Source organism: Rhinolophus sinicus, chromosome 18 (assembly GCF_057876585.1).
Source record: "Rhinolophus sinicus isolate RSI-liver-muscle chromosome 18, RSI-T2T, whole genome shotgun sequence".
Taxonomy (NCBI): domain Eukaryota; kingdom Metazoa; phylum Chordata; class Mammalia; order Chiroptera; family Rhinolophidae; genus Rhinolophus; species Rhinolophus sinicus.
This window is the reverse complement of record NC_142518.1, coordinates 76307941-76332339: the sequence shown is the minus strand read 5'-3', so window position 1 is coordinate 76332339 and position 24399 is coordinate 76307941. Positions and strand designations below refer to the sequence as shown.

The 24399-nt window shown below is 39.7% G+C and overlaps 1 protein-coding gene across 4 annotated transcripts in view; it reads right to left on the bottom strand.

The window, feature by feature from the left end:
* PAK3 (p21 (RAC1) activated kinase 3) overlaps positions 1 to 24399 on the bottom strand; it is a 408807-nt gene that overhangs the window by 305973 nt on the left and 78435 nt on the right. For 2 of the 4 annotated variants that reach the window (XM_088794993.1, XM_088794997.1), the window contains exon 3: positions 8147 to 9141. The exons of the other annotated variants lie outside the window; for them this stretch is intronic. The gene's annotated coding sequence lies outside the window, so the exon portion shown is untranslated. The remainder of the gene's footprint in view (positions 1 to 8146; positions 9142 to 24399) is intronic. 4 annotated transcript variants of the gene reach the window in all.

Sequence of the window (24399 nt, the reverse complement as noted above, 5' to 3'; positions counted from 1 at the left end):
CATACATGAACTTCTTTATCCATTCATCTATCGAAGGACATTTTGGTTGTTTCCATGTCTTGGCCACCGTAAACAAAGCTGCAATGAACATTGGAGCACACGTGTCTTTATCTCTAAATGTTTTCAGATTTTTTGGGTAGATACCCAGAAGAGGGATTGCTGGGTCATATATGAACTCCTTTTTTTTTTCAAATTTATTGGGGTGACAATTGTTAGTAAAAATTACATAGATTTCAGGTGTACAATTCTGTATTACATCATCTATAAATCCCATTATGTGTTCACCACCCAGAGTCAGTTCTCCTTCCATCACCATATATTTGATCCCCCTTACCCTCATCTCCCACCCACCACCCCCCTTACACACTGGTAACCATTAAACTCTTGTCTGTGTCTATGACTTTCTGTTTCTCATTTGTTTGTCTTTTTCTTTGTTATTTTTGGTTTATATACACATATCAGTGAAATCACATGGTTCTCTGCTTTTTCTGTCTGACTTATTTCGCTCAGCATTACACTCTCAAGATCCATCCATGTTGTCACAAATGTTCCTATATCATCTTTTCTTACCGCCGAATAGTATTCCATTGTGTATATATACCACAACTTCTTTATCCATTCATCTATCGAAGGACATTTTGGTTGTTTCCATGTCTTCGCCACCATAAACAAACCTGCAATGAACATTGGAGCACACGTGTCTCTATGTATAAATGTTTTCAAATCCTTTGGGTAAATACCCAGAAGAGGGATTGCTGGATCATATGGTAATTCTATTCGTAATTTTTTAAGGAACCTCCACCCTGCCTTCCATAACGGCTGCACCAGTCTGCATTCCCACCAACAGTGTATGAGGGTTCCTTTTTCTCCAAGCCTCTCCAACACTTGTTACTATTTGTCTTGTTGATGACAGCCATTCTGACTGGGGTGAGGTGATATCTCATTGTGGTTGTGATTTGCATTTCTCTGATGATCAGTGATGTTCAGCATTTTTTCATATGTCTATTTACCATTTGTATGTCCTCTTTGGAGAAATGTCTCTCCAGGTTTTCTGCCCATTTATCAATTGGGTTGTTTGTTTTTTTGTTGTTGAGTTTCATGAATTCCTTGTACATTTTGGATATTAGCCCCTTATCGGAGGCACTGTTTGCAAAAATCCTCTCCCATTCAGTTGGTTGCCTCTTTATTTTGTTGATGGTTTGTTTTGCTGTGCAGAAGCTTTTAAGTTTCATATAGTCCCATTCGTTTATTTTAGCTTTTACTTCCATTGCCTTTGGAGTCAAATTCATAAAATGCTCTTTGAATCCAAGGTCCATAAGTTTAGTACCTATGTTTTCTTCTATGCAGTTTATTGTGTCAGGTCTTATGCTTAAGTCTTTGATCCATTTTGAATTAATTTTGGTACATGGTGATAAATAGCAGTCCAGTTTCATTCTTTTGCACATGGCTATCCAATTCTCCCAGCACCATTTATTGAAGAGGCTGTCTTTCCTCCATTGTATGTTTTAGCTTCTTTATAAAAAATCATCTGTCCATATTTATGTGGTTTTATTTCTGGGTTCTCAATTCTATTCCATTGATCTATGTGTCTGTTTTTCTGCCAATATCATGCTGTTTTGATTGTTGTAGCCCTGTAGTACAAGCTAAAGTCAGGAAGTGCGATAACTTCCCCTTTTTCGTTTCTGATTTTGTTAATTAATGTATTCTCTCTTTTTATCTTAGTGAGTCTAGCCAAGATTTTGTTAATCTTTTCAAAGAACCAGCTCTTTGTCGCATTAATTTTTTTCTATTGTCTTTTTGTTCTCTATTTCATTTAGTACTGCTCTTATTTTTGTTATTTCCTTTCTTCTGCTGACCTTGGGTTTCACTTGTTCTTCTTTTTCTAGTTCTTTAAGGTGTAACATAAGGTTATCTATTTGGGATTTTTCCTGTTACTTGAGATAGGCCTGTAATGATATACATTTCCCTCTTAAAACTGCTTTCGCTGCATCCCAAAAATTTTGGTAGGATGTATTTTCATTGTCATTTGTTTCTATGTATCTTTTGATCTCTTCTCTAATTTCTTCCTTGACCCAGTCCTTCTTTAAAAGTATGTTGTTTAATCTCCATGTATTTGTGTGTTTTCCCGCTTTCTTTTTACAGTTGATATCCAATTTCAAAGCCTTGTGATCAGAGAATATGCATGGTATGATTTCAATCTTCTTAAATTTGTTGAGACTGATTTTATGTCCCAATATATGGTCTATCCTTCAGAATGTTCCGTGTACACTAGAAAAGAATGTATAGTCTGATGTTTTAGGATGAAGTGCTCTATAAATTTCAAGTATGTCCATTTCATCTAGTGTGTCATTTAGGGCTGATATTTCGTTATTTATTTTCTGTTTGGATGATCAATCCATAGCTGTCAATGATGTATTTAAGTCCCCTAGTATAATTGTGTTTTGGTCAATTTCTCCCTTGAGTTCTGTTAGTAGTTGCTCGGTATATTTCGGTGCTCCCTAATTGCGGACATAAATGTTGATGACTGTTAAGTGTTCTTGTTGTATAGTCCCCTTCACCATGATGAAATGTCCATCTTTGTCTCTTGTTATCTTTTTCACCCTGAAATCTGTTTCATCTGATATCATTATGGCTACATCTGATTTTCTCTGGGTACCATTTGCTTGGAATGTCAATTTCCACCCTTTCACTTTGAGTCTATGCTTGTCCTTGTAGCTGAGATGTGTCTCTTAGTGATAGCATACGGTTGGGTTTAGTTTTTTGATCCAATCTGCTACTCTGTGCCTTTTTATTGGTGAGGTCAGTCCATTTACATTTAGGGCGATTATTGATATGTGAGGATTTCCTGTCATTCTATCTTTAGTTTTCTGGTAAGGCTGTGTCTCCATTGTTTCTTTGCCTTTTTTTGGTTGTCAATTATTTCTGTGTGGTGGTATTCTGTGATGTTTCCCTCTGTTTCTTCTTTTATTACAGTACATATTTCAGTTCTGGATTTTTTTTGAGTGTTTACCCTTAACTTTATGTAAAAGAAAGTTTGACATTTAGAGTATTCCATTTTCTTCAGCACGCTTACTTTCTCCATTCCCATATTCCGGTTCAGGCCTTTACTCTCCCCACCTTTTTGTGTTTTGTTTGCCACAAATTGTCCCTTTTGATGGTGGTCGAATAGCCTCGTTTAGTATTTCTTGTAGTGCAGGTCGTGTATTAGAAAATTCCCTCAGATTCTGTATGTCTGGAAAGGTCTTTATTCCTCCTTCATATGTGAAGGATATATTTGCTGGATATATTATTCTTGGCTCATAATTTCTCTCTTTAAATAGTTTGAATATTTGATTCTACTCCCTCCTGGCTTGTAGAGTTTCTGCTGAAAAATCTGACGATAATCTAATGGGCTTTCCTTTGTAAGTTACTGTCTTCTTTTCCCTGGCTGCCTTGAGGATTCTTTCTTTGCCGTTGATTTTAGACAGCTTCAATACAATGTGCCTTGGAGAAGGCCTGTTGGGATTGAGGTAATTAGGTGTTCTATTTGCTTCTTGGATTCGAGGATCCAGTTCTTTCCACAAGTTTGGGAAGTTCTCATCAGCAATTTGTTTGAATATATTCTCCGTTCCCTTCTCTCTTTCTTCTCCTTCTGGTATGCCCATTATTCTTATATTGCTCTTTCTGATGGAGTCAGAAAGTTCTTGTAGAGTTCTTTCATTTCTTTTAAGTCTCAAGTCTCTTTCTTCTTCTATCCGTTTAATTTCCAGGTTTCTATCTTCGATGTCACTGATTCTTTCCTCCATCTGGTCAACTCTACTACCTAAGCTGGTTATTTCGTTCTTAATTTCTTCCATTGAGTTCTTAATCTCCAGAAGTTCTATTTGGTTCTTTTTTAAAATTTCAACCTCTTTCCTAAAATGCTCATGCTGTTCTTTGATTGTGTTTCTGAGTTCATCAAACTGCCTATCTGTGTTTTCTTGCATCTCGTTGAATTTTTTCAGAACTGCAATCTTGAATTCTCTGTCATTTAAGTCACATATTTCTGTATCTTTAGGTGCCTTTTCTGGAGGTTTTTCACTTTCTTTCTGAGCTATCTTGTTGCCTTGGTTATTCATGGCAATTAATGATTTATTATTTGTCTTCCTAGACATCTACAGGAGTGGCTTCTGCAATAGGTTGATAGGAAGCGGTCTTTCTTTTGTTTTCCAGTACTTGGTAGAATGTTTTATTTTTTCTCCAACTGCAGCTTATTTTTCTTCTCCCACACGGTAGTGCTATGTTTTGTCTGCACTATTCCAGCTTCTCACACCAGGGGGGGATTCCCTGGGAGACGGGCTTCTCCTCTGTTTATAGTTCATCTAGGTCACAGGGTACAGTGTCCCGGTGGGTATGCGGAGAGCTTTTGAAGTTCCAAAGCTCTTCCAGCTCCAGATTCAGAGCCCTTATGTTTCAGCAGTTCTTTTTACTCCTGCAGGGATCCGCCCAGATAGGTGGGGTCAGGTGTGGGGTGAGTTGTGAGAGGTGGCCTAGAACAATGGCGGCGACCACTACCACAGCCAGTCCTGCTTCCACAGCTCCCTCCCCTTTGCCGGAACTAGTTGGGCTGGGAATTTGTGTCTTCGGTCCACAGTTCTCAGAAGAGCAAATATTCTGTTTTTTGATCTGACACTGCCACTCTTCCTCTTCTAGCACAGGGCAGGTGGGGGCGGGGTGAGCTCTGGGAGGGTAGGGAGGGGGCAGCTAGTTTCACTGCCTAAGGCTTTCATTCTCTGCTTGGCAGTGAGGGCTTAAACCACCATTTTCAGCCTTCTTCCCTCAGTCTTTGCTCGAAGTCTCTGCCGTGAGCGTTGGGTTCAGCCATGTTATGTGCTGCCCCCTCAGCCCTGTGCGTCATAAGCGGAGCTCTAGCAGTCCGAGTTCTTCCCTCTCCTGCAGCTGCGGTAGTTGCGGGATGCAGCGTGCTCGGAGCACTGAACTAAGCCTGCGTCCTGCGCCTGCGCAGATCCGTCTCCGCACTTCTCCCTTCCCTCCTCCCCTGCTGGCGTCATTCGTCCACCTGTAGTTGACTTTGGTAGTGAGCCTCTTCATCTTGCCTGTCTGCTGTTCAGGGAGTCCTTTGTGGAGTTATTGTTCAATTCACTGTAAATTCCAGGGGAGCTTTACGGTGGCTCACCTCACGCCGCCATTTTGATGATGTCTTCCCTTGATCTTCTTTATTAACTCTTGCTAATGCTACTCTGGTTCATTTACTGCATTTGTAATTGAAGAAAAAGCTAAAGTTCAGTTAAAGATTAGTAAAAATGCAAATGTACTTATTTCCCATCTAAGCTCATAGACCCCCTGAGTTCTATCCACAGATGCCTAAAATGTTAAATGAGAGAAAGACAGAGGGAGGGAGGGAGAGAGAGAGAAAACCAAAGCTGAAAATAGGTTGCAGTAGTAACCCCTAAATAAGAGTATGTTCTGATCACTGCTGAAGAGTCAAAGGAGGCTGAGAATGATGAAAGCAGTGTTTATGCTAGAGGAAAAAAAAATACAATGACAAGTACACAATCAAACAAACAACAACAACAAAAATGCTGCTCCCACCCCTGATTTGGTTCACCAAATGTTTGTAAATCATAACTGATTCATCCACAGATTTTTACAGTCACTGTAGTAACTGAGCATGATGATGGGCCAGAGTCAACCAGAAAGTGTTGAAATATATTTTGCTACTCTGTTCTCTGCTCAAAGAAGCCCTTTGTTGGTTTCCCTCTATATATAGGAGGAAGCCTAATCTTCTTGAGTTGGCCTACAGGGATTCCCAGTACATCCCTCCTATAAGAAACCTCTAACCCTCTCAAGTAGTTAATCACCCCTTGCTCTAGACTCTCCCAACCCTTTCTATCTACTTCCAATATAGTACTCATTACTGCATTTTAGTTCCCTATTTCACATATCAGTTTCTCCCACTATACTGTAAGCTCTCCAAAGATGAGAGCTATACAGTAGGTAATCAATCTGTATGTGTGGCATGTATATGCTAATGAGTGAAAAGTCTTGTTTCCAATGGATGAACCATTTCAAACAACTAGCTTTGACCACATCACTAGTTCACTTTGTAATTTGATTGAGACAAGGGTGACCATGGGTTCCTTGGAGTTAGTTGTTCACTAGTTGCCAAAATTATAAGACAATGGAGAGAGTTTAGCTAAGAACAAACTGACCTGTAATGAAGGTTAAACTTTCACAGTGAGAATTAATGTTATTTAAATGTATTGAAACTAAGTTAAGATGCAATATTTGTACCACTGTTGGGCACATTTAAAACCTAATGAAAGGAATGGGAAATGAACAGGAAGTATTTCTTGATGTCTTGAGGTATGATGTCTTGAACTTAAAAAACAATCAGGAAGCAAGCAGATCAACTTGAGTGTTTTTGTTTTGTTTTGTCTCAGTCAGGCTCCCTATCCTTCCATCCATCCATCCATCCATCCATCCATCCATCCAACATCCCTTTAACTATATATCCAAAATCAATCCATCTGTTCATCTATGGTTTATCCATACATCCAAAGTTCCTTCATCCATCCATCCATTTAGCCAATATAACTAGGAAGATTAATCTTTTTGGAATCTTAAAGGCAAATGATGGGCCGGCCAGGTGGCTCAGGTGGTTGAAGTGTCATGCTTCTAACTCCAAAGGCTGTCTGTTCAATTCCCACATGGGCCAGTGGGCTCTCAACCGCAAGGTTACCGGTTCAGTTCCTTGACTCCTGCAAGGGATGGTGGCCTCCGCCCCCTGCAACTAAGATTGAACAGAGCACCTTGAGCTGAGCTGCCACTGAGCTCCAGAAGGGCTCAGTTGGTTGAAGCGTGGGCTCTCAACCACAAGGTTGCCGGTTTGATTCCTTTACTCCCGCAAGGGATGGTGGACTGCTCTCCCTGCAACTAACAACAGCAACTGGACCTGGAGCTGAGCTGCGCCCTCCACAACTAATATTGAAAGGACAACAACTTGACTTGGGAAAAGCCCTGGAAGTAAACAGGGTTCCCCAATAAAGTCCTGTTCCCCTTCCCCAATAAAATCTTTTAAAAAAAATAAAAAAACAGCAAATGAATTCTATAGTTAATCTAGTTCTCAAACTGAGTATCATGTGAAAATTCTGGTGTGGAGTATTGAAATCTAATATTTAACAATTGTTGACTTGAACTAAGCAGCCCCTCTCTTGAAAAGCTCCCTAGATCTTTTCAGTTCTGCGCTTCCCTCTCACCGCAGATTCCCAATAACTCTCACACATCAATCCTGTTACCCTTCTACACAAAGTTTCTCCTCAGTGAACACTAATAAGTATTTGGCAGGGAGGAGAGGCTTCCTCCTCAACATCAAGGTGGGAATTTTACTGTAGTCTTTTGATAGATGCAGAGAAATAATAAGGAGGTTTAGGGAGGATGTGACAAAAGGAAACTTGCCATAAAACTCACCTCCTCCCCTTGAAACTCACTGAGGCTTCACAGGTTGCCAATTCCTTAGGGAGGGTACCAGAGAACAATCAGCAGGAGAGTAACAGAAATATCTGAAAGCTGTATGGGAGGTTGTCCCACCAAGCCTATACATCCTATACAAATTTGCTGAAATACCAGGCAGAGAGAGCAGGGCAGCATGAGATGGCACTGTATCTTAGTCCCTGATCGACATCAGTTCTTCAATTCCTGGAATTAATGTAGTCGAGTGCAGTCAAGTGAGATATATCGCCCAGAGAAGGCTAGCAGCCTTCCTCCCATCCCCAGGGAAGGGTCTGCACTGTCTGCTCCTTGAGGCATGTCCATTCCATGCTCTTTGATTTTCTTTTCATTTCCTTTTATGTATATTTATAATTTATTTGTGGTTACCATAACATCTTAAAGTTATGACAATCTGCCTTTAATTGATACCAACTTAAATTTAATCACATACAAAATCTCTACTCCTTTATAGCTCCACCAACTCTTCTTTTTATGTTACTGATGTCACAAATTAGATCTTTATATAATGTGTACCCCATTAACATAGATTTATGTTATTAATGCATTTGTCTTTTAAATCCTTTAGAAAATACAAAGAGGAGTTATAAACAAAAACTACACACACACACACACACACACACACACACACACATTTGGTATTTGCCCATGTATTTACCTTTACTGAAGAACTTTGTTTTCATATGGTTTCAAATTGCTGTGTAGTATTCTTTCATTTCAACTTCAAGGACTTCCTTTAGCATTTCTTTCAGGGTGGGTCTAGTAGGAATAAATGCTCTCAGCTTTTGTTGTCTTGTACGTGTCTTTATATCTCCCTCATTTTTGAAGGAGAGTTTTTCTAGATATAGACTTCTCAGTTGACAGTTTATTTTTCTTTCAGCATTTAAAATATATTATCCCACTATCTTCTGGCCTACAAGATTTCTGCTGAGAAATCTACTGATAGTCTTATGGGAGAATCCCTTATATATGACAAGTCACTTTTCTCTTGCTGCTTTCAAGATTCTCTGTCATTTTCTTTTGACTTATTATAGTATGCCTTTATGTGGGTCTTTTTTGGGTTTATCCTGATTGGAGTTTATTAAACATCTTGGATTAGATTCCCTTTTCATTTCCTTTTGTGTATATTCTATGTCTTTCCTCAAATTTGGAAGTTTTAGCCATTATTTCTTCAAATTTCTGTACTTTCTCTCGTCTCCTCATGGGACTCCAATAATGTCCATACTGCTGTGTTTAATGATATCCCATAAGTCTCTTAGGTTCTGATCACTTTTATTCATTTCTTTTTGCTCCTCAGATTAGATAACTTCAAATGATCTGTCTTCAAATTTGCTAATTACTTCTTCTGTCTGTTTGAATCTGCCTTTGAAATCCTCTAGTGCAGTTTTCAATTCATTTATTTTTCAGCTTCAGAATTTGGTTCTTTTGCATAATTTCTATGTCTTTGTTGATATTCTCATGTGTTCATATATTGTTTTTCTGATGTTTTAGTCTGTCCATTCTGCCACAATAAAATACCACAGACTCTATGGCTTAAACAACAGGAATTGATTTTCTCACACTTCTGGAGGCTGGAAGTCTGAGATCATGGTGTCAGCATGGTTGGGTTCTGGTGACAACTGTCTTCTTGGCTTGTAGACAACCACCTTCTTGCTTTGTCCATACATGACAGAGAGAGAAAAAGAGAAAGCATAAGCAAGCTTTCTGGTATCTCTTCTTATGAAGGCCCGAATCCCATCATCAGAGACCCACCCACATAACTTCATCTAAACCCTATTACCTCCCGAAAGCCCCATCTCCAAATACCATAACACTGGGGGTTTGGACTTCAATATATGAATGGGTGGCACAGTTAAGTCCATAGCACTTTATTTCCTTTAGTTCTTTGTCTGTGTTTTTCTTTAGCTTTTTCAGCATGGTTAAGACAGCTGTTTTAAAGTTTTTGTCTAGTGAGCCCAATGTGTGTATTTCTTCAGGAGCAGTTTCTGGAGATGTATTTTGTTCCATTTAGCATGCCAGCTTTCCCTGTGTTTTTGTATCTTGTGATCTTTCTTTTTTCAAAATTGAACATTTTACAAGGCAGCCACCTTTTCCAGTCTCTGCAGACTAATGTGGAAGACCTTTAATAATTAGCAGGCCACTGAGCCTTGAGATCATTCCAGGTCAAAGCTTTTAAGTTCTTTTCAGGTCTTTTTCTGGGTATACATCCTGTCTGGGCTTGTGTACATACGGTTTTATTTTTTATTTTCTCCAGCTGCTTTTAAATGTCTTAATTTCCCAGAGTTTCACCCTTGCTTCTTCTTGGGGCCTTCGATATTCTATTGTATTCCTTTTCCCATCATCTCTTGCTCCCAGGCATCCAAAATTCTTCTGCAATTTTCACACAATGCAGCACCTATCATTACCACCGTTGTTTTCAGCCATACTTCTAAATTATGCTGCCATTCTCCATCTAATCTCTGAGTCAGGTGAGACAGAAACCAGTTCATCACGTAGCCCACAGACAGGCCAGAACATTGCAAACAAGTTTCACTCTGCTCCTTCTATTCCAAGGGTGGGAACTAGGAATGGGGCTGATTCCTCCCAAGCATGCTGCATCACACTGGGGAGGGGGTGAGGCAAAGGTGAGTAAAATGGCAAGAAATTTCCTGCCATTGTGAATGTAGCTTTTTCTTGATTGGTCATTTGCTTGGTTGCTATTTGTCTTTGACTGGTTTTCAGAGTTTCTATAATGTTATTTTAATCAGTCCTTAGATGTTTAGTTGGTGTTTTCATGAGGGCCTGGAGCATCCTAGTTCATTATCTTCCTCACATCACCTGTTTGCGCTTATTATTAATCATGCAATCTACAATGAATGGCATATAGCAAATGCTTAACAAATGTTTGTTGGATTGGATTTTAATCTGACTTGCATTATTCATTATTGCTTCAGGTATATTAAACTTGAGTCCTCACCTAGACTGTAAATCCCCTAGGGTAGGGAACCATTCATAATTTCTGCTATGTTTACACAGAGTAGGTACTCAACATTTGCTTACTTTGCTCAATGTAGGCGTTTAATAAATATTTATTGATTTTATATAATTGAATTGGCTTTTAGCTCTTATCCTTGCCTTGCCTTTACCCAGAGTGAACATCAGATTTGAATTTCATTAAATGGTGCATAAAATGAATGGACTGGAGCCATATATCACTCTCATCTCACTCCCAGGAGGTAAAAATAAATCCAGGTCTAGTCGCTACGCTTCTCCATGCCAAACTCATATTCATTTCCAGCCAAAAACAGGGACTACTATCCTTGTTGAATTTTTACTATTTATCATTGTGAGTGCCAAAGGAAACACCAATTTTAGAATAAAAGGAACAGGTCAGAAACCTCTATTTACCTCCAAAACTCCCTGGGACAGATGATTTAATCATTGTATCCTAATCCATCCTTCCTTCCTTCCTTCTCTGCCTCCCTTCCTTCCTCTCTCCCTCCTTTCTTCCTCCCTTCCTTTCCTCAACAACTGTATACAGAACAACAATTATTGAATGAGAACTGATGATATACACATGAGATGAGTAAGGCATGGACCTTGCCCCAAAAGAGTTCACTGAATAGTAATATTTTCTGTGGTCCTCCACTCTATGTGGAATAATGGCTGTTCTTTGAAAGGATTTAAACAGCTAATTTCTTCCTGGTAAGAAAACCATTTTGGATCCTGTGACCTCTCCCTTTGCACTCTAGCATACACACAGACACACACACACACACACACACACACACACACACACCACACACACACACACACTTTTACATTGGCAAACTACCAAAGTTTCTCTTTTGGCTTTTTCATGTCTCTATTCAGTTATCTTGGCCCTGTCTCAACCTGCCCCAGGCAACTAGTGAAGTCTTAATGATACCAGCTAACATTTATAGAGAGCTTATGCTATGCCTGGTACAGTGCCCCCACCTGTTGCCACAGAAGCTCCATTTCCTGACAGACCCTCGAGCTCTGTTTCACCCCTCCAACATATTCTGTTTTGTGGTCAAATTCCAAATGGCTATCCTCTTAGCTCCCAATTAACTGGGGAAAAATATTGCTAAAGTACTCATGACTGATAAATTTGATTACTGAGCACAGGTTCAGTGATAATTGAGCCTTGCTGATACAGGCTTTGGGAAAACAAAACTCTCAGGACATTTCCTTCCCGACATTGTGATAGAGCAATCTGTTTTACCCTCCACTGCTTGTGTATTAGTCTCTATCTTATTCTGTACATAATTCCCTACTTTTAGACCTCCCAACATATCTGCCCTCAGTGGACACCCTATTGCCTCTGCCTTAGATCAGCCCTTTATCACCTCATGTCTGGGCTATCCTAATAACAGGTAATATTTAACAACTGCATACTAAGTTGTTAAACAGTGTGCTAGGAGTGTGACACAATGTCATCCTCACGTAACCCTTTGAGATGAGTACTGTTATTGTTCCCGTTTTACAGATGAGGGACTTGAGGCATGGTAACTAGAATCACATGACTAATAAGTAGCAAAGCCTGGACAAAAACTCAGGGAATTTTGGACCCACATTTAACAATCATGACATAAAGCTTATTTAGCTAGATGGAGTACATAAAAACAGAGTCTATAGAAATCTCTGCTGAATAGCTTCTGTCTCCATTTTTTGTTGTTGTTGTTTGTTTGGAAGATAAAGTCATTATAGCCACAGCAAGTGAGTCCCTATTTAAAAGGGGAGCCAGGAAAGGTTTCTTGAAGTAGAGGACTACAGCTGGCCCTTGAGGGATGAACGCAACTCAGACAGGAAGAGAGAGCAGTAGTGGTCATTTCAGTCTCAGGGATGTGACATGTGCAAGGGTAAATAGTGGGGAATGCCACAGATGTGTGAGGAAGAGAGAGCAGACTAAACTACCAGAGCAAAGCGTTCCTTTCCCCAAAGAAGAGTTGGAAGTCTCACAGGAAAAGCATGTTAGGGTAAGGTTAGTGCACTCTTGAATGCCAAACTTAGGGGTTGGGACCTCATGTATAGGCCAGTTGTCTTAATTCACACTGTATTCCCTGAGGCCCTTGAAAGAAGGGAGGTTCTGGGTCCTCCCTCCTCGCTTCAACTAAAGCATATCTATAATTTTTTTAAATTAAGGTTTATTGGGGTGACAATGGCTAGTAAAGTTATATAGCTCTCAAGTGTACAATTCTGTAATACGTCATCTATATACTGCATTGTGTGAGCATGTCTACTTTTAAATGATTTTCATTCTGGGGTTTTAATTACCTAATATTTTATTTGAAAAAAGTGCCCCCCTGCTAATTGGAAAACAAAGAACAAACAAACAAATGGGCTTTGATAACTACCATTCCAGCCAGCTATGGTTTTTGACCAGGGGTATGACATGACCAGAATGGTGTTTCAGAAATATAATTCTGCCAATAGAATGTACAATGGACTAGAGATAATATAAGTAGGGAGGTTTGCTGGGACCTTGTTGTAACTGTTTATGGTGGCAAGGTTAATCGCAGTAGAAATTGTTAGAAAAAGGATAGATGTTTGAAATATCCCCAAGGACATACACAGAACATGGTCAACACACCATGATAACTGACAGGATATGAGAGTCAGGAAGGAGTCAAGGGCTTCTCTAAGAAGGACATTTCAGATGATAAGGAAAATTTGGGGGGTCAGAGAGCCCATTCCAGTGTGCCCCAAACCATGTTGGGTAAGTGGCGCTTCTGACTCCTCAGAAGAGAAAGTTGGCTTCTCTTTGTTATTCTGGAAGGAAAAACAAACTGACACATTCACCTTTAAGCACAAATTGGGAAAAATAAAGGTCTATTTTTTTGTACTAGTCAGAGACCAGTTACCAGATATTCCTGTCTGACAATAAGAAATTCCCTTAGAGGTCCTAAGGAAAAATGGTGAGAAACAAGCTTAGAGAGGAAAAATGTTCTTATAAGCCTGTACTGTCTGCCCAGAGCAATAACTATTTTAGATTGGGCTCCAACAAATTGAGATTGGGAGCTACAGGGCAACAACCAGATTTAATTCAATGGTCCCTAGAGCACCTAGCACATTACTGGTGTTCAATCAGCATTAAATCAACCATGGAAAGAAGCATGGATCTGTATACCTAGAGTAAAAGAAATTGCGTTAGATCAAATGAGACTAAAGCAGAGGCCTGATGAGAAATAGAATTAAGATCTCATGATACACCCCCTTCCCTAAGTAGAATGAATACCAGATGGGGAATTCCAAGTTCAGGGGGCAGGCAGTTTGGGTAGTTGGGACTGCTTGATCACAGGGCTTGCCAATTTCCTGATTCCTTGAAACAAAGGTGTGATTTTGAAACATAGCTGCCTCTTGTTCACACAGGAGCAGTATATGCACATGGCTGTGTCTGACTTCCCATGTAGGTTCTTTACAGCTTAACCTTGTTGCCAATTATGTATGTGACTTTGGACAAGTCATTTACCTCTCCAGGACTAATTTTCTCTGTTGTCAAATGAAGAGAGTGATTGCTGTCATACAAGGCTCCTGGAAGGCTGAAATTAGATTGTGAAAAGTGCTTTAAAAAGCATAAAGTATAATATATATGGCAAAATACTTTTATATAGACATTACATGCATGGAAAATGGTATGTGACTAGAATTTTTATAAATCAAGCCACATATTAGCATCTTACCATTTTGTTATACAAGTTTGAAAGAATTCTACAATGAACAACCATGTCCGTGATATTAAAAGGCACGATTCAGCAATACTTTTGCAAAAGAAATTAGTAAAGCAGATTGATATTCCTCATTTTCTGCAATATCTGCTTATCTTCCTATTCCAGCCTCTCTAGTCCCTCTTATTGTTTTGCAAAGGAATCTTTATCTGAGGGAGAACCCAGAACATGTTTATTGCCAACAAAATTTATTTTCTCTGTGCTTCTCAAGGTTGGGCCTAGGGTTATCGTGGCTAGAAAGGGCAGGACAATAATTGGACTCAATCACTAAAGGAAGACATCAAGAGAATTTAGTCCAGTTTGATAAATTACAATCTGCCTCTTTCAGGGATCCCACAAAAGAAAGGATCATATCCTTGAATGCCCACTCTTTATAAAAGTCCTTTTCAAGTCATACCCTTTACTATGGGGTGATACATTAATTGAGAAGGCAAATGCAATCTGCATAATGGATGAAAAATAAACTTTTTGATAATAAAACGAGGAAATCTGAATGCTATTTATAAATACCAGTCAAGCAATCTTGCCATAGGTAAATTAAAACCCTTTGACCGAGCAATCTTCCCACCAACACAGGTAAAAATGCCCAGATGTATGAGGCTGCTGCCCTTTTTCAGGGGAATTACCACAAATTCCTACACAACTTGAATGCTCACCAATAAAATACGGCTGAATAAATCCTGGTATATTCCTATTATACAGACATTTGAAAGAATGAGCCAAGATCTGTAACTACTGATGTACTGGGATGTACTCTTAAGTATAAAAGCCTAGCTTCAGAGGAATGTATATATCACAGTCCCATTCTAGTACCGATAGCAAAATACCCTATAGATGTGCTCCATGCCTGCATGTATTTGCATGTGCACAGGAAGGTTGGGGGAGGATTTTGACCCAGGCTGTGACTATTACTTACTCTGCAGAGAGGGAATGGATAGAGGAGCACAATGCTTATTTTTCTTTGTATGCCTGTGTATTTTTTTCACGTATGGCGCTAAACACGTGCAACATTCATAATTTCTGAACAAGTTTGCTAATTCTGTAAAATAACTTTACATAGGACTTAGGAGACTGCTCCCCTCCATTGTTTCCCTGGATTTATCTGCTCCCCTGTCCTTCATGTCTGCTTTGAGGGATAATAGAAGTTATTTCTTGGTCAGAGACTTTTGCCTGCTTTGCAGCTAAGTCGTTTGCATGCCAGAGGGGTGAACAGAGAAGGATGGTGGAACAGGTAGGCCTTTAACTAGGCTACATCCCATTGCCACTTGCCAACATCTGGGAAATATAAAGGAAGCTACATGGGAAGTCAGACACAGCCATGTGCACATACTGCTCCTGTGTGAAAAGAGGGAGCTGTGTTTCAAAACCACACCTTCATTTCAAGGAATCGGTAAATTGGCACACTCTGTGATCAAGGAGTCCCAACTACTCAAACTGCCTGCCCCTTGCTGCTGCCTCCCTCCCCTTTTGCATTTCTTCACTCTCCCCAAGAATAACAACTAGAATCACTAAAAGAGTCACCATCTTTTGAACACCCACTATGAGGAAGGTGCTCCCATTGAATAAGACATTTTCACATATTTTAATTTAATCTGCACCATGACCTCTGTGATAGCTAAGTTGTGATTTTGCAAAAATGGAATAGGCTGGAGACATCTTAGAAGGTTTTCGGGGACAGAGCCAGGAGTGCAGTTTCCAGGCTCTCAGCCTCACATGGAAAGGTGCTGGCTCAGGTAGTAAATGGCCATAAACTGTGATTGGATGGCCCTAAGCTGTGGGTAGTTGGCCGTCAGCTGTAACCAGTGAGCCATTGGCCACTAATATAATTGCTGTGGCTACGCTAGCAGAAAATGAGGGGATACCAAGAAGATGGTGGCTGGGCTGGAAAGCGTGGATTGAAGTTGGCAGGAGAGGTCAGTTGGTAGAGAAATGGATGGCAGGTTGCAGATAGTGTGGCTCCTGTTTCCTGTGTTTCCAACCCAGTTGGCAGTGAGACTATACTGGTATGACTCCCCCATCTATGGCTCCGTGGGTGTTCTTTTTGGCCTCGCCACATCCTGCATTCTTATGTGGGGAGCGGGACCAGAGACCCCGCATGACACCCTGCATGACAGGCTTTCACTGAGTTTATATAATACCTTGATATACAAAAGGCTGAGGATTTCGCCGGTGGTATTCCAACTACACTTGATGCAAGATACAGATAAGGAATTCAAAAAGTTGGCTACAGCTTAAAAATTCACAGAGCCATGAAAAGCAGAAATGGTAATGGCTTGTCCAGGATTTAACTGAGCCAGAAAAATATGTAGCTTCCCTGGATTATTACATAACACTGAAGAAGCTCTAGTTGCCCAACATGTAACACAATCCCAGGAAGCATGATTTGTGATATCAACTCCTGACATTAGCATACTAGCTCTTTACATTTTGCAAAAACTTTTCCTGGAAGGTTTTATATCTTATACTCACAGATCTGAGGGAGATAAGACTAGAAAATAACCCCAATTATATAGATGAAGAAATATCTGTATGGTCATCAAAATGGCGGCGTGAGGTGAGCTTCTGTAAAGCTCCCCTGGAATTCACAACTAATCGAATAACAATAACTCCACAAAGGACTCATTGCACAGCAGAAAGGTGGGACGAAGAGGCCCACTACTGAATTCACCTAAGGGTGGGTGAATCACGTGAGTGGGGGAGGGGGGAAGGGAGAGGTGCAGGGAGGGAGCTGCACGGGAGCAGGACTCAGACTTGGCTCAGTGCTCCTAATGTGCTGCGTCCCAGAAATACCGAAGCTGCGGGAGAGGGAAGAGCTCGGACTGGTAGGTCTCCACTTATGGCCCACAGGGCTGAGGGGGCAGCATATAACAGGGCTGAGCCCAGCGGTCACGGCACAGAACTTGGAGAAAGGACTGAGGGAGGAAGGCTGAAAGGTGTGGTTTAAGCCCCCACTGCCGAGCAGAGAACGGAAGCCTTGGGCACTGAGACTAGCCGCCCCTCCCTACCCTCCCAGAGCTTGGCCCGCCCACACCTGCACGGTGCTGAAACCAGAACAGTGGCAGTGTCAGATCAAAAGAACAGAATATTTGCTGTTCTGATAACTGTGGACCGCAGACACAGATTCGCAGCCCAACTACTTCCAGCAGAGAGGAGGGAGCTGTGGAAGCAGGGCTGGCTGTGGTGGTGGTGAACACTGGTTGCTCTGGGCCGCATCTCACAACTCACCACGCCCCTGGCCCCAAATATCTGGGCAGATCCCTGCAGGAGTAAACAGAACTGCTGAAAAACAAAGGCTCTGAATCTGGTGCACGAAGAGCACTGGAACTCCAAACGCTCTCCGCAGACGCACATGGATACTGCACCCTATGACCCATGTGAACTATTAACAGAGGATAAGCCCGTCTCCCAGGGAATCCCCCCATTGTATGAGAAGCTGGAATAGCGCAGAGCAAACATAGCACTACCATGTGAGAAAGAAAAAAAAGGCTGCAATCAGATAGAAATTACACCTGAAATTTATGTAATTTTACTAACAATTGTCACCCCAATAAATTTAAAAAATAAATTAAAAAAGAACAAACAAACATTATAACAACAAGTACTGGAAAACAAAAGAAACACCTCTTCCTATCAACCTGTTGCAGAATCCACTCCTGTAGATGTCTAGGAAGAGAAGTAATAAATCAGCAATTGCCATGAATAACCAAGGCAACAAGACAGCTCAGAAAGAAAGTGAAAAGTCTCCAGAAAAAGAACTGAAACATATGGAAATATGTGACTTAAATGACAGAGAATTCAAGACTGCAGTTCTGAAAAAACTCAACAAGATACAAGAAAACACAGAAAGGCAGTTTGATGCACTCAGAAACACAATCAAAGAACAACATGAGCATTTTCGAAAGAGATTGAAATTTTAAAAAAGAACCAAATAGAATTTCTGGAGATTAACAACTCAATAGAATAAATTAAGAATGAAATAACCAGCTTAGGTAGTGGAGTCATCAGATGGAGGAAAGAATCAGTGACATCGAAGATAGAAACCTGGAAATTACACAGACGGAAGAAGAAACAGACTTGAGACATAAAAGAAATGAAAGAACTCTACAAGAACTTTCTGACTCCATCAGAAAGAGCAATATAAGAATAAGGGGGATACAAGAAAGAGAGAAGGAAACAGAGAATATATTCAAACCGATTGTTGATGAGAACTTCCCAAACTTGTGGACAGAATTGGATCCTCAAATCCAAGAAGCAAATAGAACACCTAATTACCTCAATCCCAACAGGCCTTCTCCAAGGCACATTGTATTGAAGCTGTCTAAAATCAACGACAAACAAAGAATCCTCAAGGCAGCCAGGGAAAAGAAGATGGTAACCTACAAATGAAAGCCTATTAGACTATCATCACATTTTTCAGCAGAAACTCTACAAGCCAGGAGGGAGTGGAACCAAATATTCAAACTATTGAAAGAGAGAAATCATGAGCCAAGAATAATATATCCAGCATATATATCCTTTAGATATAAAGGAGGAATAAAGAACTTTCCAGACACACAGAAGCTGAGGGAATTTTCTAATACACGACGTGCACTACAAGAAATGATAAAGGATGCTATTCAACCACCATCAACAGGGACAATTTGTGGCAACCAAAACATAAAAAGGGGGAGAGTAAAGGCGTGAACCGGAATATGGGAATGGAGAAAGTAAGCGTGCTGAAGAAAATGGAATACTCTAAATATCAAACTTTCTTTTACATAAACTTAAGGGTAACCACTCAAAATAAATCCAGAACTGAAATATATACTGAAATAAAAGAAGAAACAGAGGGAAACATCATAGAATACCACCACACAGAAATAATAGACAACAACAAAAAGGCAAAAAACAATGGAGACACAGCATTACCAGAAAACTAAAGATAGAATGACAGGAAATCCTCGCTTATCAATAATCACCCTAAATGTAAATGGACTGAACTCACCAATAAAAAGGCACAGAGTAGCAGATTGGATCAAAAAACTAAACCCAACCATATGCTGTCTCCAAGAGACACATCTCAGCTACAAGGACAAGCATAGACTCAAAGTGAAAGGGTGGAAATTGACACTCCAAGCAAATGGTGCCCAGAGAAAATCAGGTGCAGCCATAGTGATATCAGATGAAACAGACTTCAAGGTGAAAAAGATAACAAGAGACAAAGATGGACATTTCATAATGGTGAAGGGGACTGTACAACAAGAAGACATAACAGTCATCAATATTTATGCCCCCAATCAGGGAGCACCGAAATACACCAAGCAACTACTAACAGAACTAAAGGGAAAAATTGACCAAAACACAATTATACTAGGGGACTTAAATACATCATTGACAGCTATGGATAGATCATCCAAACAGAAAATAAATAACGAAATAGTAGCCCTAAATGACACATTAGATGAAATGGACATAATTGACATTTATAGAGCACTTCATCCTAAAACATCAGACTATACATTCTTTTCTAGTGTACGTGGAACATTCTCAAGGATAGACCATATATTGGGACATAAAATCAGTCTCACCAAATTTAAAAAGATTGAAATCATACCATGCATATTCTCTGATCACAAGGCTTTGAAATTGGATATCAACTGTAAAAAGAAAGCGGGGAAAAAACACAAATACATGGAGACTAAACAACATACTTTTAAAAAAGGACTGGGTCAAAGAAGAAATTAGAGGAGAGATCAAAAGATACATAGAAACAAATGACAATGAAAATACATCCTACCAAAATTTTTGGGATGCAGCGAAAGCAGATTTAAGAGGGAAATTTATCTCATTACAGGCCTATCTCAAGAAACAAGAAAACTCCCAAATAAATAACCTCAGGTTACACCTTAAAGAACTAGAAAAAGAAGAACAAGTAAAACCCAAGTTCAGCAGAAGAAAGGAAATAAAAAAAATTAGAGAAGAAATAAATGAAATAGAGAACAAAAAGACAATAGAAAAAATTAATATGACAAAGAGCTGGTTCTTTGAGAAGATTAACAAAATTGACAAACCCTTGGCTAGACTTACTAAGATAAAAAGAGAGAAGACACTGATTAACAAAATCAGAAATGTAAAAGGGGAAGTTATCACGGACACCACAGAAATACAAAGGATCATCCAAGAATACTATGAAGGACTATATGCCACCAAATTCAATAACCTAGAAGAAATGGATAAGTTTTTAGAAACATATAGCCTTCCTAGGCTGAACCATGAAGAACTGGAAAATCTAAACAGACTGATCACCAGTAACGAAATTGAATCAGTCATCCAAAACCTTCCCAAAAGCAAAAGTCCCGGACGAGATGGCTTCACTAGTGAATTCTACCAAACCTTCAAAGAGGATCTAATACCAATTCTGCACAAACTCTTCCAAAAAATTGAAGAAGAAACAGTACTCCCCAACTCATTTTATGAGGCCAACATTACCCTGATACCAAAACCTGGTAAGGACAGCATAAAAAAAGAAAACTACAGACCAATATCTCTGATGAATACCGATGCAAAAATCCTAAATAAAATTCTAGCAAATCGAATACAACAATGCATTAAAATGATTATTCATCACGACCAAGTGGGGTTCATCCCCAGGGCACAAGGATGGTTCAACATACGCAAATCCATCAATGTGATACATCATATAAACAAAATGAAGGACAAAAATCATATGATTATATCAATTGATGCAGAAAAAGCATTTGACAAGATACAACATCCATTTATGATTAAAACACTTAATAAAATAGGTATAGAAGGAAAATACCTTAACATAATAAAAGCCATATATGACAAGCCCTCTCCTAATCTCATAATTAATGGAGAAAAACTGAAGCCCTTTGCTCTACGTTCAGGAACACGACAGGGATGTCCCCTATCACCTCTGCTTTTCAACATCGTGTTGGAAGTCCTTGCCAGAGAAATCAGGTAAGAGAAAGAAATAAAACGCATCCAAATTGGGAATGAAGAAGTTAAATTATCACTCTTTGCAGATGACACGATGCTATATATAGAAAACCCTAAAGACTCCACCAAAAAGCTATTAGAAACAATCAACGATTACAGTAAAGTTGCTGGCTACAAAATCAACGCACAAAAGTCCATTGCCTTCCTATATACCAACAATGAAATCTCAGAAAAAGAAATACAAAAAACAATTCCGTTTGCATTTGCATCAAAAAGAATAAAACACCTAGGAAAAAACTTCACCAAGGATGTGAAAGATCTATATGCTGAAAACTATAAGACTTTTTTGAAAGAAATTGAAGAAGACACAAAGAAATGGAAAGACATTCCGTGCTCATGGATTGGAAGAATCAACATAGTTAAAATGGCCATATTACCCAAAGCAATATACAGATTCAATGCAATCCCCATCAATATCCCAATGGCATATTTTAAAGAAATGGAACAAAAAATCATCAGATTTGTTTGGAACCACAAAAGACCCCGAATAGCCAAAGCAATCTTAAGATAAAAGAACTATAATGGAGGTATCACACTTCCTGACTTTGGCTTGTACTACGGGGCCACAATAATCAAAACAGCATGGTGTTGGCAGAAAAACAGACATATAGACCAATGGAATAGAATTGAGAACCCAGAAATAAAACCACATAAATATGGACAGATAATTTTTGACAAAGAAGCTAAAAACATACAATGGAGCAAAGACAGCCTCTTCAATAAATGGTGCTGGGAGAATTGGATAGCCATGTGCAAAAGAATGAAACTGGACTGCTATTTGTCACCATGTACCAAAGTTAATTCAAAATGGATCAAAGACTTAAGCATAAGACCTCACACAATAAACTGCATAGAAGAAAACATAGGTACTAAACTTATGGACCTTGGGTTCAAAGAGCATTTTATGAACTTGACTCCAAAGGCAATGGAAGTAAAAGCTAAAATAAACGAATGGGACTATATGAAACTTAAAAGCTTCTGCACAGCAAAAGCAACCATCGACAAAATAAAGAGGCCACCAACTGAATGGGAGAAGCTTTTTCCAAACAGTGCCTCCGATAAGGGGCTAATATCCAAAATATACAGGGAATTCATGCAACTCAACAACAAAAAAACAAACAACCCAATTGAAAATGGGCAGAGGACTTGAAGAGACATTTCTCCAAAGAGGACATACAAATGGCAAATAGACATATGAAAAAATGCTTAACATCACTAATCATCAGAGAAATGCAAATAAAAACCACAATGAGATATCAGCTCACCCCAGTTCAGAATGGCTATCATCAACAAGACAAATAGTAACAAGTGTTGGAGAGGCTGTGGAGAAAAAGGAACCCTCATACACTGTTGGTGGGAATGCAGACTGGTGCAGCCGTTATGGAAGGCAGTGTGGAGGTTCCTCCAAAAATTACGAATAGAATTGCCATATGACCCAGCAATCCCTCTCCTGGGTATCTACCCAAAAAGTCTGAAAACATTTATAGATAAAGACATGTGTGCTCCAATGTTCATTGCAGCTTTGTTTACGGTGGCCAAGACATGGAAACAACCAAAATGTCCTTCGATAGATGAATGGATAAAGAAGTTGTGGTATATATACACAATGGAATTACTATTCGGTGGTAAGAAAAGATGATATAGGAACATTTGTGACAACATGGATGGATCTTGAGAGTGTAATGCTGAGCAAAATAAGTCAGACAGAAAAAGCAGAGGACTGGAAAATTTTGATGGAGGCAGGGCCTCTTCTCCATATGCTCCCACCAAGGAGAGACATTTTGGCTCCTTTTACAGCAGAAGCAACAAACTCAAAACATGGTACAACCAGCAGGATATAGGAATCTTCCTTGGAAATCTCTTTCTAACAAATGAGTCCCCATGCTTGAGCGGGCAGCCATGCTCAGATAGAATTATTTTGCTCTCTGCAAGAGCCTCAGCTAAGTTCCTAGTGCCACCTACCAGAAGGGGCTGAACTTCTGTTATGACATGTATCACGGGCTTGTTTTTGAAGAGACTGATTCATACTTCATTTGCTATAAGCCTTTGTTTTTGTTTGTTCTGTTGGGTGCTCTGTGCTGTGGGTCATAGTAACTCTCACAGGGCCAGATCACGTGGCTCACAGGGAGTTGCCATGTCAAGAGGTCAAGATGATGGGCTGCCAATCCATCGAATTCCATATGCCCTACATCCTTCAATTACATAATTTTTCCTACAGTGCTGAGCCCAGAGTAGGTGGTTCCAAAATACTTGTTAGTTGGCTAACAGATTTACGGTGGGGTTACTCAGTCCTAGAACTTTGTTACTCCTCATCGTGGCCCCTGGACCAGTGTCTGTAGCATCACTGGGCAGTCTATTAAAAATGCAGACTCTCAGGCCCCACTGCAGCCTTTATGAATCATAAACGGAATTTTAACCAGACCTCCAGGAGATTTGTATGAGCATTAAAGTTGGAGAAGCACTGATGTAAGACAGTGGCTCAAAATGCTTTCACTGCCACTCATCTATAGTAGGCCCCCATTCCCTCTGTTTTCTGAATCCAGTGTTTTCCAAATCTGGTTGTACATTATTTCATCTGGGGAGCTGGATATTTTAATATTTCTATTTGGAAATAATTTTAAACTAACATAAGAGTTCTTTAAAAATAACAAAAAACTCTTGTCAGCGGGCTAAGTCCTCACCAAATTCACCAAATGTTAGCATTTTGCCATATTTGTTTTTTTCCTGCCTGTCTACATTTCTATGTGGTTTTCCCCTCGTAATTAATTTGAGTACGTTGCAGACATCATGTTGTTCTTCATCTGTAAATACTTCAGCACGTATTTCCTAAGAACAAGGCCATCCTCTTGCATAATCACAGCACAGGTATCAAGTTCAGAAAGTCTGACAGTGATACAATAATATTATCTATACATATTTAAATGTGGCCAATCATCTCAGTGATGTCCTTTATGGTGATTTTGTTTTCCATCTGGAGAGCTATTAAAAAGTGACAATGCTGTGGCCCTAAACCCACACCAATTACAACGGACTCTCTGAGGGAGGGACCTATGCATATACATTTTTACGCTCTCCAGGAGATTATGATGTGCAGCCAAAGCTAAGAACCTCTGTGTGATAGGCTTGTCTGTGAGCTCTGTATATCACAGGGGTAGAACTCTTGTTAGTGGGGTAAGCTCTG